The 20,760-nt window shown below is 30.9% G+C and overlaps 1 long non-coding RNA gene across 1 annotated transcript in view; it reads right to left on the reverse strand.

Moving 5' to 3' along the window:
* Positions 1-17,515: 17,515 nt before the first annotated feature.
* Positions 17,516-20,760, reverse strand: part of LOC145694934 (uncharacterized) — a 224,903-nt gene continuing 221,658 nt past the window's right edge. Inside the window, exon 5 of the long non-coding RNA XR_014133074.1 lies at positions 17,516-18,736. This is a non-coding gene — a long non-coding RNA (uncharacterized LOC145694934). The remainder of the gene's footprint in view (positions 18,737-20,760) is intronic.

Genomic DNA, 20,760 nt, shown 5'->3' on the forward strand with positions numbered 1-20,760 from the left:
ATACACAGGGCTCGAAAAAAAATCTTTCCTATGTGCCAGTTCTGAAAACCTGGAGCCACAATAACATAAAACAAATGTGGTACTCTCTAAAAATTGTATATAGTTGGAAATACATGAAATGTGATTGAATGCGACAGTACTAGATTGATAATGTAGCACCAACAATATTTATAGTTGGGAGTACAAATTTATATTGTTAAAAAGTATTGCTAGGTAAACAAACAGTATTGTTGTCCCAGTCATTTTTATGATGTTAGCAACTATGTAAATTATTGTACTTTGTTAACTATAAAGTGCTACATAGTTACCAATATCATATAGAATGGTTATCGAAATTTTCACAGGATTTATTGTGGCTGTCCCAAAAGCATATGATGTGTTGTGGCCCCGATTTGTGTAGCCGTTGTAACCATATTCAAAATGCCAAGGTGGTTAAAGTAATATGTGAATATGTTAGTATAACTACATTTTATAGTCATTCAAACTATTACGTTGTTGTTGTAACAACATTTTCCGTTCTGCGCTTACTATAAACATTATTATCATTACATTACATATAGTATAAACTAATATTGTGTCCTCGTTAGACTTAAACTGTGGATGCACAGAAAAAAAATAAAAAAAAGAGGTGTTAAAACAACTTCCTGAGGTTACCATTTGGCTGTGTTATTTATCTTTTTATTTTAGTTCTGTTTTCCTCAGATTGTTTTGCTATCTCTTCCTTAGAGATGAATTAATAATAGTGACTAGGTTAATGATCTATGAAAATAACAATGTATGCTTGGGCATGAGGAAAGAACGTGATAAAAAAAAAAGTAGCATGAGGTCTAGACGTAGAATGGGTAAATAGTAGACAGTAAACGCAGAGAGAGGAAGTTAGTTGTGTAGGGTTGGAAACCTGATGCTATAGGTCAATCGGAGTGCATAGTGTTTAGATATAAGTAGTTGTTGATAGAGAGCCGTCGGGAACACTGATCCAGACTATGTCCATGGATTAAACACGGTCAGAGGAAAGCCTTGTAGGTGTTGATAAGTGTATCAACATGAAGTCTCCAGGTAGTTCCAGCAAATCACTTGAGCAGATTGAGGTGTTGGTTAGTTTTGGTGTGCAGACTGTCCACATGGTGTTTATAGGTCAACTGAGAATCGAAAGTGATTTCCAGAAATTTCACGGTGGTAGTACGCTAGATTTTGTCACTGTTAACAGTCAGGTTTAAGAGAGATGGATTTTGGCGTATCCAACTTCGAGTTTTTGGTGGTTAAAATACAGTAGCATAAGTCTTGCTAACTTAATTTGGAATGTCCATTTATTGATCAAGGTGAGAAAAATACCAACTTGAACTGCGGCGAGTGCTTGAATAGTAAGTACTTTCGCAGGCCAAAAGTTCTGTATCGTCTACGAAAGTAAATATGTGAATGGTGTCCAGTATAGTAGAGACGTCACTTACAAAGAGATTATATACTGTATATGAGCGGTGATAATGCATAACCCTCTGGAACACCAACAAATTGCTGAATAGAGTAACACAGGCTGTCCTTGATAGACACTTAGATCGGACGGTTATACAGGAAATGGTACTTGGTAGATGAGACGTATGTATTCAGGCAGTAGTAAAAAAAAAAAAAAAAAAAAATGCAGCTTATATATGAGTTCACGATGCCAAACTTGCCAGATGATCAAAGGCCTTCTGCAGGTCAAACAGAAGTATGCAGGACGGTAGCGATTTGTTGTAGGATTGGATATCAAGGTGCTAAGACGCAACAAGTTGTCTAGTAAACTGTAATGAGGAGGGAAACCAGTTTAGCGATATTGCGTGAGTTGATAAATAGACAAGTAGACAACGCACTAAACATAATTACCTTTTCAAATTTCCAATCGAGTGCTTAATACAAAGTTATAGATGGTAGCGAGGACTTGAAGAAGAAGGAGTGGAGCTTCTTTGATATGCTGATAATAGATCCGGTTGGAGTCAGGTGCTGTACTGCGCATTGTATCAGGGATTTCGATTGGAATGGATGATCGTCATTGAGAATATGAGAAGAATATACTCTAGTAGTGGATCTTCGTGTGATTATTAGACTTCGGATTTTTTTTTATGCAAATGCATATTTTGTTTGGTTACATACATCTCTGTTAAACTTGGTAGGGATTTCAACAACAATAATACAGCTCGAGTTTGAAATTTTATAGTGCATATAAACGCATTTTTCAAAGGTTAGAGCATATATTATACTTTGTAAGTTTTTATTTCAGATGTATGCTAATAGTATAGAATAAATCCAGTTCTAGTTGTATTTTCAATGCAACAGAACGGATTGTCGCATGGAAGAATGCCAGTTTATGGAAGACCAATAATGTTAGAAACCGATGAGCAGAGCAAAGACGCTTTCATACAATTGCCAAGACGTTAAGAGAAATCTGATAATGATAAAGATATTGTAATATCATATTGATATCAATTCAGAAACAAGAGATGCGAGGAATGCTGCTCAGTGAATGCTTAGCTCTAGTTGATGAAGTTCGGCATGAGTTCCAGTCAGTTTGTAAGTTTTCGTTTGATGTATATATTTGAAATCTGTAATAACTTAAACGTAGCGTTATTTGAAAATGTAAAACTTTGTTTGGGTTGCCAACATTGTTAAACTAATTATATTGCAGTGTATGTCAAACAATGTCTTCCTGTACATGAATGGTTTATCTTTTGTGTATATATGTGAACGGATTGAGTTGAGTACCTCCTCCTTTTCTTGAAGTCGATTTTTAAAAAAGATTGGAAAGGGAGATGTCTGTTATTTTAATTTTTAAAAAAGTGTTACATAAAATTTGGTTACATAAAATGAAAATTGTTACCTGTTTCTATCTTCATGATAATTCGAAAAAAAAAAATAGAGGAGGTGAAAGGTATCCCTGCCAGGAATGATTTTTTTCTCATTCTAGGTGGGCTAAATTTTAGTTAGGAAGAAAATCCCTGACATAACCCTCATCAATTCGTATAACTGACTTCATTGCTCTGTATAAGTTGCACTTGATGTAAGAGATACAGTAGTTTCGCTAAAGGGAAACACTTTTTTATTATTATTCAACCCATTTTATTTCTAACAAAAACTGATTTTTTCTATTGTTCACTAATCCATCACTATTTTCTTCCTATAGGATGCACGAATAGACGTAAACTACGAACAAGAAGACTTAAATATTTACAATTAATTAGTTGAGGGCCAAATATTGAGTTTTCCGGAGTAATAATACTTCGAAGTATAAACTATCAGCCCTTATCTTTAATAACAGCTGAATTTTCGACTTCAATCAACTATCTTTTCTTCTTCTTCTTCTTTTTATTATTATTATTATTATTATTATTATTATTATTATTAATAATAATAATAATAATTTTTAACGTCATACAACTTAATTAAACAAAATAACTTATCTGTAATGGTGAATAAAAGGCTGTTTCACTTCAGTTAACCAGTTAAGAGCAGTGAAGAACAAATTATTTCTGAAGCCTCACCATAGCCGTGATCGTCTAGTGGTTAGAACACTGCGTTGTGGCCGCAATAAGCCAGGTTCGAATCCTGCTCCCGGCAACAGGTATTTATTTTTTTAACTATTGATACCTATTTGAGTCCGAAATTTAAATACCTCGTTGCATTAAGCCTCAATCAGACAGACCCTATGCAGTTGAAACTGAGGTCAAACACCTATGAATTTTTACTTACGATAGACGGGCTATTATTGTTTCTTAAGTTGACTACTTGTGTATGCAGGATATTTTAAGTTGGAATAATTGAGTCCAATTTAGAAGATATTTATACTATCTCTATATATTTAATTGGCCTACAACCAAATAATAGGTAATTGCAATAGAGATCATTGTTCTTCCCTCAAAGTAAGGAATCATGTTTCGCAACCGTATAGCACAAGAGCCATAATTATCGCTTTTAATTTTAAGGTTCAAATTCTTCTACAAAATTCGCCAAGAAAAGTGTTTGGACTCAATAATATCATGAATTTCTTGCTTTTAGACGACATTTTAAGTGGATATGGTTTTGGTCTGTTAATGTTGATCCTAGATATTTGACAAAAGTGTTACTTGTCAAATAACACTTAAGTGAAGTTAATCATGTTCATCTCTTAATTGTAGTTGAGCTTTGTGACTCTCCAGGTACTTTGTCAGGACTCAACAGTGTGTTGCGACCAAGAGGTTGAGAATAGCCATACTAAGGTAAGACATAGTAACGACCATCTGTGCCACTTACTGTAACAGGAGCTCACGTATACATGATCAGCCTTCTGTGTTTATGTGGGTCTGGACCATGATGGTACTTGTATCCTGTGTTGCTGTCGGCTGCATAGATCATTAAGTAACACCTACCTCACAGAATAGGCTTTCCCTTCCCTTCCGCAATAAGAACTCGCTGTACCGGACTACGCGAAAGTGTTGTTGGCGTAGAATATATACAGTTAATAAAATTAGCGGCGAGGGGATGGGCACAAGGCAAGTAATTTTACTTATGGCATTGACGTTCTGAAACTTATGCCTTTTCGTACATTGTGGATATTTTCCTTATGATGTTGGAAAAATATCTTTAAATTATGACAACTGTTCTCTTCTTCAAAGAACTGTGTTCCACTAAGAGTTTTTTTCCCCCTAGTGTTCAGTTATCGTGTGTAGATTTTTAAAAAGTATGGTGTGAGACTACACGTAATTTGTGTTCCATTGAATGGTTCTTGAAGATTATAATAGGAAGATCTTCAGAATGCGCGGCCCGTGACTACCTAGTGATTAGTGTAATAACTAAGGTTTCGAATTTTAGTAATGGCAAGACAGTGTATTTAAAAAAAAAAAAAATCTTCAATAATGCTAGATAGATTTATATTCAAAAATAAATAATAATACTAAAAAAAACTATTGACTGTCCTCGAATTTTTAATCCTGCTTGTAATCAGACCTATTTCTTTTAATATTTTCACAAGTGCGAGGGACACGTATGTTTATACTAGAGTATCAATTAGGTATGATATATTTTAAACCATTTCTATATTTATCATTTATATCACGTTTCAATCTTTAAGTAAAACCTAAATAATAGTGAAGAATTGTGTGTCTATAGTCCAAATTAAGTGAGACTACGGGTAATTTGAATTTCTAATTTGTCGGGATCATCTTTTGATAGACGTATCCAGTGCCGTTACGTCCACTTTGAGAAAATAGGTCCAGTGGGTGCTGGTTCCGATTAACTAATATACACAGAAATTCAACTTAGAATAACAAATTAGATTTTTTTTCTTTTTTTGCTTTCTGTTATAGTTTCATTCTAATTGTATAATATTTGAATGCACAGAAAGTTTTTTTTTGTCTCTTTCAATTGATCTTGGTTGGGAAAAGATTTCGATTATAGTGACCCTACGTATGAATGCTTTTAGGACCCTTTAGGAAGAATCCTTCCGTTCTTTCAAATTTAGATGAAATAAATAATATCGAAAATAATTACAAACAACAGTAAATGTTGTAAATAACTGTAAATTTGTGTTGTTATATAGAAGTCTTATTATGCAGACCAGATATTTGTTAGTTTGTGTAACTTGCGTCGATGCACGATGAAAATATGGGAGAAAAATTCTGATGTGTAATATAGTGCTCATCTATATTATTAATAATACTAGTCAACAGGGATTGCCCAGGAATATATATTGGGGAAGTCTAAATTCAATATGAGGATAAATTACATTAAAATTTGTAAGATTACCCCTAAAACTGGACTGAATATACACAAAAGTAGGACTTTCGGAGGGGTCCAGACACACACGACCCACCCCTGCGTACATCCCTGGTCAAAGATACCAGATTTTTTTTAAAGAGTCTTGCAATCATATTTAATTTTGGTTTCAGCACCAAGGCTATACACAACATTGATCTACAGCTTAACGCAGGATCCGAACCACGTGAACTCCTACCAAGAACCGAATACGGCGGGGGAGGGCGTACGCTATCCATATAGCTAAGATGAAATTCATTAATCGTGTTTTCATAATAATAATAATAATAATAATAATAATAATAATAATAATAATAATAATAATAATAATAATAATGTACAAGGAAAGTGTTGATATTATTTTTGCGACGAAGAAATGCTCGTTAGTAGATCGTTTCGACCTTAAATCAAGCCTTTCAACAGAACATTTTTATTTTACTTTTAATAAATTAAGTAAATAATGTATTTTTAAAATAATTTAATTCGTTATTACTTCAAACGTATCAAAAAAGTATGTTTTGGCTAATTAACTAAAAGTTCAAATAGATCGTGAACAGACTATTATATGAAATATGGTAGGTAGTAAATTATTATGCATGTGGAAACTACCTTTATAAATTTAAGTTCTAAAAATAAAAATTTCTGAAGGTTACAAATTTAACCAAATACATATCTGCAACTATTGAAAAGAAAAAAATCAAAATCTTTTACCTAGACCTCTTAAAAATAAGGATACTTTCGACTTCCTTTTTAATAAACTTTTAGAAGGTTCTAGCAAATTTAATTTTAAACCAGTTATAATAATAATAATAATAATAATAATAATAATAATAATAATAATAATAATAATAATAATAATAATAATAATAATAATAATGATGATGATGATAATGATGATGATACAAAGGACTTTATATACTTAATACATATACTATATCCATGAAATTAGGATTTCTGACCATTGATATACATCGTATGTATATATGATTCCACTACGCATTTTGAATTTTAATAACATTAAAGTGTCATGGGATAAAAATAAAACATGAGACCCATTCAAGTGAAGCGCCGATATTTAAAAAAAAAACAAGGAAATGATAGAAGAAGTTTATTGTGATTGATATACAAGTATATACCTTAGCTACTTTTCGTCGTACTCACCAAAAATCTCCAGACATTTCTGGTAGCATGGCACAAGCTTCCGTATGCTCTCAGTGTAAAAAATCTGCCGCTTGAGAGTGTAACCAATCCAGAACTAATGTATAGGGCATTTTACTGTCGTTAAAATGTTTCGATGCAAAATTCACCTTTTTATGTGAAGGAAAAGAAAGTAATCGCTGGGAGCAAGATCTGGGCTGTAAGGGGGATGACTGAATAGTTCTCATTGAAATCTTTGAATTACTCAACAGTTCAAGCAACTGTGTGGTTGGGCGAGCATTGTTATGGATCAGAAGAATTCCAGAGCGTAGCGTCCCTGTTCACCGATTTTGGATGGCAAGTTGCAGATTATTCAAGTGTTTGGCAATATGTATCTGCTGTAATTTTTCGTTCTGGTTTCAAGAATTCCGCAAGAATCACACTTTTTTGGTTCCAAAACACGGTTGCCATGATTTTGTGAACTGATATTTGTTTGAGTGCCATCATTGCATTGACTGTGCTTCGACTCTCCAGTGACATAAAATATTCGCGTTTTACCCCCCGTCACTATGCGAGATAGGAGGTCATTTCCATCCTCCTAGCAGCCGGCGAAAAAATCACGTACAGCTGTCATTTTTTGCTCATTGTGAGCGTCTGTCAGTATTTTTGGCATCAATCTTATATACAGTTTGTGATAACCCAGCTTATCAGTCACAATTTGATGCAATTTTTTCGCAGACATTTCTGGAAATTCATTGGTGAGTCCAGTTATTGTGCACGGACGATTGAATTGAACTGTGTTCCACCAGATCATCCGCTAAACGCTAGGCCTTCCGCTACGCTAATCCTCATGAACATTTGCACGCCCTTCCCGAAACTCTCTGCACCATTGTCTGACTTTCCCTTTCCTCATTACTGTCGAACTGTAAATAAAATTTCCGACGGATGTCAGCTGCATTCTGTCCTTTCCATTCAGAAATCGTATGACAGATCTCACTTGACATTTGGCGGGATTTTGTATTTCATGTACTATCTCACCTTACTGCTACTCGCAGGTACGTACGTTTACGATTATGCTAAAATAATTTGAACTTAAATAATACAAAAAGTTCTTTATTATTATTATTATTATTATTATTATTATTATTATTATTATTATTATTATTATTATTATTATTATTATTATTATTATTAGTTTGTCTTGTATATCAAAAGAGCTTTATCTGTTACCTCTAACTGATAGGCGGTGTATTTTTGATTTGAGTTTCTTTCATAATATTCTTCAAGGTTTCTTTTCTATTGATGGTCTATGGTCCATAAGAATTCCATATCGCAATGTTAGAAATTTTGTACCTTTTGTTTCGAATGTTCCTACCCTGAAATGTTTAATTTATAGAACTATAGATACAGCCAACAAGTGTTACTATGCTCTAGATATCTTTCAAAGTAACTTTGTTAAATTCCGTTCACAATTAATTAAAATTCTAAAGGATAAATAATTTTTTCCCTTAACTTGTAAGGTGCCATTTGAGATTTTTTTTGTTTTAAGGTACTTTTTCTTGTTTTCTCTTTTTTACTTTCTTTCCCTTTTCCTATCATCTTTTTTTCTCTTTTATTCTTGTTCCATCTTTTTTGGATACTACACTTCTCCTTTTCTCTTTCTTTTTTATTTTGGTTATGAGTTTTACATGCTATATGCTAATTCTTTATTCCTTGGTATACTCATTTTTTTTTCATTTCTGTCTTATGAATGAGTGTACTTTAATTAAGGTATCAATTGAGTTGAAAATTATGCTTATATTCTTTTTATGATTTTCATGTATTTTCATTTGTAATTTTATGTCTATATGTATGTTCCCTTTTAATATGTTATATACATTCTTTTATTTATTTTTTCTCTATTGTATACTCATATCACTATGTTATTATTTTAGTCTTATGACTGGGTGTACTTTGCTTGAGATGTTACTTGAGATGATAATTATGTTTATTTGTTTTTTTCATTATGATCTTTGTTGTATGTCCATCTGTAATAGTCATTGCATGTTTTCTTGCATGTTTCATTTTTATGTTATGTTTAAATGTAGCTGTTTGTCCCTAATAAACATTATTATTATTATTATTATTATTATTAATAATAATAATAATAATAATAATAATAATAATAATAATAATAATAAATAACACATTCATATCTTGATTTCGTTTTTATGCTCCTTCTGGAAACTACCTTTTGGACACTTAACTTAATTAAGTAAAGTATTGATAAACATTGTGTTCAGATTGATCTCATCTGTTAATTCATATATGTCTGATCTTTAGACAATATTGTAGTTTAAAGAAACAACAACAAAGTTTGAAATTTAATCATATTAGAGTTTTGGTCTTTATATTATTAACAATATTGTATATTGTAACGTTGATAGTATCAAAATGAAAAGCTTAATAACTGTATACTTCAATATTAGTATTTTCTTGATAGGTGGCGTAGTTGTCGTACTGTAGCAGTTTTGCCTTTTCTCGATTTTCTCATAAAACTTCTCAAGAGGGTTAGCACTCAGTTATATTATTTTGTTAAGAGCATTGAGAACTATCGATTGATATATGTCTTTGGATTTTTTTTGTTTCTTAAACGCTAGTAACATTGAGGAATGTTTACTTTATTATTTGTAGTATTAATATAATAATAATAAAATAATAAAATGTCTTTCCTAGCAACAACATACTTCGTTCCCTTGAAAATTCTTCTAAGAGGAAACATGTTGAAAGCCGTCTGCTATTTTCCAAACTATTATGAAAATGCTTGGCATCTCCGCTTTTATGAACAAATAAATAATGAAAAAAAAGAACAAGGAAATTCAAAATTTGTGTGTTAAACCACACAAAATACCTAAGATTCTTTCAGTTTTCTGCATCAAATTAGTACATTCTTATTTACCTCATTCTTGTAACCATGGAACTTGGCAGCCAGGGACCCAACCGACCCTTCTTTACCTGATGGAATTCTACTTCACAGGCGAGGGACGAGGAGGCACCGTATCCATAGTAATATATGCAAATTTCCAGAAGATAGTTTATCGACATGCCAGGAGAGCCTAAGATTAAAAATCAATAGTGGAGCGCCAGGGCTTCTCACGTGTATATACACCTACCATCAACATCTAACACGTTTTGTATGATGGACGCAACAAACAACAGTAAACTATATTTATATATGTAAAAAATAAAAACGTAAATAGAATAACAATGCAGGGCAATAGTTTTGACACAGTAGTTACATTTCGAATTCATGTCTCATTAGTTTATTTTGTGCATGAACTATATTTTCTAATTATATCTAAGCTTAATGTGTTTAGATAAATTATAACTAATTTAGTCTAATTAGTTTATTTCGGATACTGAAGTATTCGAAAATGATTTCTAGTTGCCATAAATAATGTTTCTTGAAGTGTATGCAGCAAAATTTCAATGGAATGTCGCTAAAAATCTGCGTATAATTGCTTAAACCAAAAATTAAGAAAGGAAGAAAAAAGAAACAAGTTTACTGTTGGTTAATATCGTACATTTTCGTTCTTCATCTGTTTTCTCTTTCTTAAAAAAATCTTTTACCAATATACTATATATGATTTACTGTTTATATTATGTTTATACGTGATTAATGAAACTCGTACGATTTTGACGAAACTTGGCATGGTCAAAGACTTTGAGCTTAGTAGGTATATGAAATACAACATGTTTCAAAATTACTTGAACGATAAGAAGTCGTTTCATGAGCGTTAAAACTATTTAACAATTAAAACATTGTATTGAAATATATTTCGATCACATCATCGAAATTAGTTTGGCACGGTCGTAGTAGTTTGAAATTGTTCCTCCAGACCCTATAGTAACAAATTGCAAAATGGCTGCCTGTGGGACAGATAAAGTATTTTGCATCCTACAATTTTACGTCAGCTGGTCTGTTGTGAACGCTCAAGTAAGTTTCGTACAAAATTGCACCATTCACAAGTGATATCAACAATGTAACACAACAGATGCATTTACAAGAGAAAATTATCTGTAGGTCTTCTACGTCTAAGGTAGATATTGAGAGAGTTTGCCGCTTGTTTTCAGTATCATAGGGCTTAACTCCCTGCATTTTTTCTGTGGCGACATTTGAAAGACATTTGTGTACAAACCCTTTCTACCTTAAGATATCTGTAAACTGCAAAAGTACATTACAGCTGCACTGCAAACTGGTTATGGAAACATACTAAAACGAGTCTGGGATGAACTGGATTACCGAATTCACGTACACAGGGTAGTACCAAATATAATAAACGTTTGGTTTTTCAAAAAATTATCAATAAAGGACGATTTTTTTCCTGAACAGGAAAACTTACTAGTAATCCTGTTACTTCGTCGTATGATATGGGTCAGAATGACCCTATAAAATTTTTGTTAGTGATTTATTAATAAATTGTAGAACCATTTTATTATTTTTCAGTTTGTTTCAATTCATCTTAACGCATAAAAGATAAAATTTCTTTAATTCTTTAAAAAGAAATCTTTACACAACTTTTACTTGTTGAAACCGGGGAACACACAGAAGAATAATGAAGCCAAATCTAATTATTCTTTGAACGAAAAATGTTGAAAATGCATCAGTGTGGATTATTTTATTTTCTACTCTTCTTATATTGAAACACTAACATTGAATTAATTACTCATATTTCTGATAGCGTTATAAAGCAAGAAAACTAATGGGGAAACGATCACCAAGCCTAATCTCTTCGTTATAGTAAACATGGAGCACTCATAGTGTTATATACATTTGTACTTTCGGTTAATTTGCTTATGTTGTAAAGTTAAATCTTTTAGAAAAAAAGTACCACGATTCCTAATTATTTGTTTTAAATGTATATACCACTATGGATATAAAAAAAGATGATACCAAAAGATATTGCAGATTTTTAAAATTTCATTTTACTATTACAATTTTTGTTCTAGAGCAGTTTGATTGGAACAACTTGGCACTAGACATATTCAATAACAAAACCTCGTTTCTGAGGCGATGAACTTTCAAGTTTCATAAGCAATATTGTTAGTTATTTAGAGGTTTGAGCGTGGTGCTGGAAGGAACAAAATTTACAGCAAATTATTTCTAAGTTGTCCATCCAGTCAATGTTTGCATTTTAATGTAGACATTAAATTTCAATCATTGATGGGCAACGAAGAAATAATTGGCTATGAACTTCATTACTTCTAGCACCGCGCTCAGACCACTAAATAACTAACAATATAGCTTATGAAACTCGAAAGAAAGCTTGAAAACGTATCTTTTATTAATTTATTTATTTATTATTTATTTTTTGTGTGTGAATAGTTTTTACTTATTTAAAACCATTAACTCTTTACAGTTCGCTAACCTCCAATGCACCATTCAGTCTGTTTTTTTCTTAACACAATTGTTTTCAGTAGTAAGTGTGTCACTATTAAGAGTACATGTGTCACCGTCAGGAGAGGACAGATAATACTAAATACAATTTGATAATTAACTGTCTATTTTCTTTACGTAATACAGTAATTAATACATAAACAGTTTGTTTCAACACAATAAAAAACTATCTATTATTAGCGATAAAACTATCTATTTGAGAACAAGATCCTGAAACGAATATTCGGACTCAAGAGGAACGGGAATGGGGAATGGCGAAAATTTCATAACGAGGGACTACATAATGCATACGGTTTACCAAACATTGTTAAAGTCATCAAGTTTACTAGGCTCAGGTTGGCAGGTCGTGTAACCAGAATAGAAGAAAGTAGAAACGCTTGCAAAGACTTAACTGTAAGACCAATCGGAAAACGACCATTAGGAATACCTAGGCGCAGATGGGAGGACAATATTAAGATAAATCTCACAGAAATAGGAATATAAAGTAGAAACTGGATCCAGTTGGCTAAGGATAGAAGTCAGTGGAGAGCTTTTGTGAACGCGGCATTGAACTTCCGGGTTCCATAGGTTTCTTATAGCGCTATGAAAATGATTTTTTCTCAAAAACTACGCATAAGAATTCACCCTGAAACATGTCATCTTATTCATCTCGATGCTATCTATCTATTTATATATGTCTAATATTTGCATAATTATTATAGTTAAACACAAATTATTAAAGTTTAAAAGTCAATCAAAATTTTTGGCTATTCTTATTAACTATACAATGTATAGTTATACACCAGCATCTTTTGCTAGTATAATAATGGGGAGCCTGAAGCGAGTATACATCAGTGTATTAGTTTCATCTTAACCCTAGAAAGATCATGCTCGAATCTGCTACGTGAAGGGCCAAGGGGGGGGGTCAAATTTGCCCGCGCTGGTTTTAAGTAATTTTCTGAATATATTTGTTCAATTTGAATTAACGTGTTTAACTAAATTTCAAAAATGGAGCTTTTCAAGGAATTGTGCATTTTTATTTCTATAAAAAAAGGCTAAATACAGTGCGTAAATCTGCTTATGTAGAAAACTAGTATTGTAGTTAACACTGGACAAGTTCTATGAAGACTTAAGTGTTCATATAAAGGAGAAAACTAATATTTTTTTGAAAAGTAATTGAAGTTTTAGATATAAAAATACAAATGAAAGGAGTTTTGGGGAAAACAAAGATGGGTAGCACCTATGACTAAGAGAGGGAGGGGTCAAATCGGCCCGCGCATGTGAATTATTTTTTATAAGGAAACAATGCAGTAAAATTCCAGTTGAAAAAAAGCGAAAATGAACCTTTCATCAAAAGAAACAATAACAAAAAGCAGAGAATCCTGAACACATATTAATCCATATAAACTAAATAAAAAAGTCCTCGTGGGCAAAATTGACCCTCCCTTGGTCTTTCTAGGATTAAAAAGTGTTGAAGTTATTATACAACATCGAGTTTTAGGTTTACAAAAAGAAATCCATTTTTCTCAAAAACTAAGCATCAGAATTTACAGTTCACTCATATCATTTTGTTCAGCGCAATGAAATCTATCAATAGCTATATGTCTCATTTTTGCACTTTCTTTTGTTAAAATCTAATCATACCGTAGAAATTATTTTCTTTTTTTCTTAGGAAGAAATAACATCGGTTGGGAAAATTATTAAATTTTTAAATAAATTATATGCTCATTTTATCCATTTAATATGTACATAATGAAACTTTTATAAACTTCGGAATCTTTTTTTTTTCATGAGCTCTCTTATTAGATACTCTACATAAAATATTTGAGCGAAATTTAATATTCGTGTTTTAACAGTATGTCATTTTGCGTATCAGCCATATTAAATTTTGTGTAATGTCATTCATATTACTGGTGTTATCCGTAAGATTACATCAAAAAGTATCGAAAAGTAGATTTGATGAATAAGAATTTATTAAATTCAAACTGATTAAAGTTGTACCCGAAATTAAGGATAAAGTCAACATATACATAAAACATTTTATCCTCCTTTTCAGCTTTGTTGAACTTCGGGTGAAAAAACTAATATTATCACACTTACGTACGTTAAAAAGTTTATATTATTTACAGAAGAAGAAAAACAAAACAGACAAGAAGATCCGTGAGTTAGGTCAGAAAAGAAATAAATCAACAAGTAAAAAAGCAGTAAAAAATCAACATTAATAATAATAATAATAATAATAATAATAATAATAATAATAATAATAATAATAATAATAATAATGTATTTTTAGTGCTGGCCTAGCAGTCAAGCAAGCACAGTCTCATTAAAGATCATTGATTATCAATGAGACAATTTAAACTTCTCAATTGAAAAATGATATTAAATGAAATCTTTGAGTTTTACGTCTCACGGTTATGCCGGTTAGGCTAAGGGAAGCGGTGATGATGAGAAATGAATGAAATGTCCATCCACAAAGTACACACGGCGCGAGCTGGGATCGAACCAGGAACCCCAAGCGCCGGAGGTGAACGCTCTACCACTGAGCCACCGCGCGCCAATCTTCTCAATTGAATTATAATAAATAAATAATTGAATTATAATATACAATTCATTTCGCAATTTTTTATTTTATGATAAAAAAAATGATAACAGTCTAAGATTAAGAACTATACTAATACAAATACATCTGCCTTTTTACACGTTTGAACCAATGAATTCAATACACTTTGAGTTTTGTTAAAGTACTTATTGTAGCGTAATCAGCAAGACATTTTTCCAGCACCAACGCGCTGCATGTTCGATCCTTAAAAGTGGAAAAAATTATATTTTAATTTTACCTTCGTTCCAAAGTGACACGCAGATTCAAGAAACTTGTTTTACAGACCGATTCATTTGCAAGAAAAGGTTTTTGCTATCTACTAACTGTTTGTTTCGTGGCAATGAAAGTTGAAAAACGGAAATGGCTAAGTTGAATCTCTGTTTAAGTCAAGGTTCAACAGAGAAAATGGGTTCTATTCTTGGGACGCTGAATTGATTCCAGAAACCTACATCTTGATTACATTTACTTTTTTCGCGCTACGGAAATCAGCATTGAAACCGGAAGTAATAGTAAATTCGAACCACTTCTTGTATTGGTAGAGTGTTGTGGGTAGTCATGATATGTAGTCTTAAGATGATGAATCATTTCAAAAATCCATTTCTCGCTAGTGTTATCTTTTTCGTTCAGTGGGGATGAACGTTGTAACCGGTATTGAAACTCGAAGTAATAGTAAATTTGAACCAATTTTTGTTCATGAATAGTTATGATATGTTGAATGAACAGTTGAATGAATTAATTAATGAACAGGTTTGATATGTTGTCTTGATATGGTAAATCGTTTGCAAGAAACCCCTTCACGCTATCTGTTACCGTTTTTGTTCTATGGCAATAAATGATGTTCTATGGCAATAATTTCCGGTTTGAATACAGGGTTAAGGGAGGGTATGAAACCTACTTTTTGGACCCTCAATCAATTCCCCCCCAAAAAAGCGCTTCTAGAGATCTCTTACCGTTTATGCTCTTATACTTATCGACGGACGGACGGACGGACGAACTTACAAAGCCATATTATAAGAGTTCAAACACTTGTGCATCGCATAGTTTGGAAGTCTAATTTCGTTGGTAGAGTAGTTAGTAGGCAGATGCCTTCTTAGTGACTACGCTATATAATAATAATAATAATAATAATAATAATAATAATAATAATAATAATAATAATAATAATAATAATAATAATAATAATAATAATAATAATAATAATTCTATAGTATAGAAGTACTATTACTGTTGTAGTACTACTAATAATAGATATTTCGACAGTGTAAGTGTTCATTATTCACTAAATATGTAATTTTGTATATGTGTTCGGTGTAACTAATGGAGTACTGTGTTATTTCTATTATTAATCATAATTATAATAAATTAAAGCTATTTTTAGAAAAATGATGTCCATATTGAAAAATTCCCATTCAAAAACTTGGACTTTGAATCAACGTTGCTCCAAGCAATGCCATATCAAATTTTGATTCAGAGGTGGCAAGACCCTTCAATGCAATTAAAATATTACATTTTCCATTGGTATATTATTATTGCATTGATAAAAATGTAAATCAGTGGTGTCTAATTATAATGAGCCCGAGGGCCATAACCGTCTTAACTAGTAAAGTGGAGGGCCGCAGCTAATAATAATAATAATAATAATAATAATAATAATAATAATAATACGCTAGAAATGAAAATATAAAAAAATATATATTTGAAATATGATATACCTTTCAATGTGACAAATGAGGGTGACTAGCAGCGTTTACAAGGGCTGGGGTGTCTACAGTCATTCCTGATGTTGTGAGCTGCAGGAGATGTAAAAGAGAAGAATTTCCAAGCCAGCTTCTGAAGCGATTCTTCAGAATTTTCATGGTGGAAAATTCACTTTCATACAAATGAGTATTATCAAACATTGACACTCAAGATTTAGGGAAAGGTGTTACCGTGGATTCCCGCGCCTTTTTGTTTAACAGAATCGCTAAATGGATGCCTTATTTCGAAAGGAAACATTAAAAGAATGAATAAATATAAATGAAAATAGTATCAGTAATAACAATCGTAAATCGTGAGAGCTTTGTGGGCCGCAAAAATTGTTTGGCGGGCCGCCATTTGGACAGCACAAATGTAAATAAACCTTAATTTTCCTTCTAAGGAATCCCATATGACGTACCTAGTTGCCCCTGCGTGTTGCCGCAATGAAATATTATTTATAGTACTATTTGTATCATGAGGTTTCTTGAAATATAATTTGTAATGTCCCAGGTGAGGTTAAACTTAAGATATTATTACTAATATAAAAAATATCCCTTTGTTTCCTATTACTTCTTCATAATTAATTGTTTTATACTCTTATCAAAGAAATGAAGACACACTTTTGCGAGGAAATAATGAAACAACGGTTATATTTAGAGGATCAAAATGATGTTTAAATTCAATTCATATGTTGTATATATTAAACAATTTACTAACTTTTGTTTTTTTAGAACTTGATGACTAAATTTCTTATTCAAAACTATTAACAGTAGTTGTTCAGAATTGTATTTAAAACATCATTATTGAATCCTTTTTCACTATTTTATTGGTATTTCTTTTTACTACAAGTAAGGAAAATAATCCTTAAAACATTCTGTATTATTAAAGTCAGTCTACAAATGATTAATTTTCGATTTATTTATTTCGATATATTAATTATTATTTACACAGAAAATTAAGTATTTCACATGAAAATAAACTATGTTGTTGGCATAAATATTGCTAATATTAAACCTTAACATAATTTTTAATATAGTGTCGTTTTGTATGTCATTATTTTGGAGATAAGGAAATTCTACATCATAATGCACTTTTAGAGAAAATTGTGATTATATATATAATTTTGTTAAAATACATATTTATAGAATCTTGACAGAGTTATACAATGTGTTTGAAAAGTTAACAATGAACAAAAACTGATATTATTTATTCGTAAGTTTAAGTTAATGACCTATTTCTTGATTTGGGAGGAGTCCAGTCAAATAGACACTACGATTATTTGATTTTAAACCTTTGAACTTTGTATTTTGGCTAAAAATAATGTTTTTCTTATTGAAAGTCCCTTAGGCAAATAAATATAGACGATAGTCAATATCAGAATGGCAAACACAATACTTCCGAACATGATAAAGAAATTGAGAAGATCCTCAGAGAGTGCAACAGTGAATATATCTAAGTAGTTCATATTTTCATTGACTTTTGTCTCTTTTTTGGATATCTTGACTTTTCCAACATTATGGAGCATGAGATTGTGGGAAAGCACAAACAAACTACAATGAATTTTTAAAAACTAATACAATTATTATCAACATTAAAGGTCAATTTTTGTTCGTGATTTCTTTCACAACGATTATATATATATATATATATATATATATATATATATATATATATATATATATATATATATATATATTTTTTTTTTTTTTTTTTTTTTTTGCACCGTAAATTCATCCTTACTAAAAATTTCCATTTCAACATTAAGCATTTCTTTAAAATCATAGATACCATGTTTTATAATGGCTTACAAGATAAACGTACATTTCAATCTAAAAGCATTGAGACAAGTTGCATTGAACTCGGCCTTCTTCATATACTTCATGATGTAGCTACTTCAGCTCCCATTTTTAACCATAGTGACCAAATGCGTTGAAATATCCACAAGCTATTGCTACGTTAATTTCTATTGAAAAAGAAAGTTTTTGGTACGTTTTCTTCCATGTAGGATTCTATTTCAATGTCTTATCCTGTTCGTTTTGATGTTTTCGATGAACGTAGTCGAAAATGTGCATTGAAAATTATACCTATAAAGACAGAGGAAAATAATACAAGTTATAATAATATTAATATAATATAATGGGGGAAATTTACAATAATTCAAATCATCGAATATTATGCTACTAATAAATCCAGAGTCCAGGAACCTATTCACCAAACTACTAGTCTTGTAATACTAGTTTAAAACTTTTAAAAATCAAAGAATTTACAATTGTATATATATAATTAAAATCATAACAACTTAGAGATATCACATTAGTATTTAGAAACGACTTCTACTATGATTCTAGTATTTCTACTTCACAACATTTTACGACTTGTAAAAGACATATTACAAAACTAGTAGTGTATACACTACAGATGTGCGGGATATTTTGCATGCATGAAAAATATTCGTGGAAGTCTAGTCGGAAATTTCTAGAAAGATAATATAAGTAGAAGAAGATTCAAATATAATATGAAACAGAATTTTAAGGAATTATTGGTAATAACAAATAAGAATTGATTGGATTATCACAGCTCCTTATGCTCCTTTTTGCATAAACGATTTTTTTAATTTCTCAACCATATAATTATTTAATTTTATCTACAAACTTTTTATATAACTATAAGAAATAAGAATTTTGAGATGCAGAAAATGTAGGTATTAATTAAGAATGAAATAAGTACTGTGGAATACGCATAATTATTTCTGTTTAATATATATTAATTTTTTCCAATAATTATTTTCTTTAGACACAAAATAGGGAATTTGAAGTGAAAACATTAGCAATAACTCTTGGATAAAAATTTCAAAGGAAATGTGCTACTATATAGACAATTGGAATTTCAGATGGAAACGATTAACAAGGCACTAAAATAAATTAAATGAAAGTAAGAAACATTTGCAATGGAAAAGTGTTTTTTCAATATTTAAACAGGAATTTCCTAAAGTTGATAATAATCACAGTAATCAACAAAAGTTATAAAATTTAGAAATTTAAAACTGAACCTTGAATAATTTCGTATAATAGAACTAAGTTAGACAAGTATTAATTAGTGCAAAGTATTAATTAGTGCAATAGTTACGAAATATACAATGGCGTAATAATAATAATAATGATATGTAATAAAATTATAATGTGTTCATAAAAATAACGTGTAAGTAATAATACATTTTGTTCAGTATGAATATGCAAAATATAGAGTGGTTCCAATAATATGAAGATTAGTTTCATAAAGTAATACTTGCATTATAATATTGCACTATTAATATTTAGAAGAATAGTCAACCTTCATAAGTTGTATACTTTTGGTTAATAATATGCCTAAAATTATCCATTATGGGAATACAAGTTCTTAAAATAATAATAATAAAAACGATGGAATGCAATTTAAAATCACGTTGTGCAGATTTATTTGCAAACTAAGTATCTGGGTAAGTTTCATTTTCATAATCTATGTATGTCCTCAAATAATTATAATAATTAGCCTAAACATAACTTTACAAAATGTACGTTGTTTATGATTAATATGTAATATTTTACTTAGTCGTAGTTCACAGCATACCAATGAATCAGTTTCAAGTTGACGCCGCTTCACTACGGACAACCAGCGGATTGATCGGTTTCTCCTGTGCGGTAGAGTTGCCCGCTACACTGCAAAGGATTTGCGCTGGATTATGTGTATAGGACTCGTATAATGCGGTAATTACTTATATAAAATATATAATAATATAGAATCTATTGCAGAAATAAAAATAAAAGGAAAAAAGAAATGGTTGTACATTTATTTGTAAGTAAAACATTACTTATGGATTACTCGAGGATGAAAATCAAAATTTAACCATGCAATTTTGCATTTTCAGAAAAACAGGGAAGTAAATTTTATTTTTAAAATTGAAGAGTAATTATTAATATTAATATTATTATTAGTAGTAGTAGTTGTTGTAGTAGTAATAGTAATAATACTAGTAATAGTAGTAATACTAGTATTTTTAGTAGCAGTTAGTACTAGAAAATAAAGACATTGCTGTTATTATTATATACTTAAGTGAGTTTAAATTTATAAG

This window comes from Thermobia domestica, chromosome 9 (assembly GCF_964235325.1).
Source record: "Thermobia domestica chromosome 9, izTheDome1.hap1.1, whole genome shotgun sequence".
In the NCBI taxonomy this organism is placed as follows: Eukaryota; Metazoa; Arthropoda; class Insecta; order Zygentoma; family Lepismatidae; genus Thermobia; species Thermobia domestica.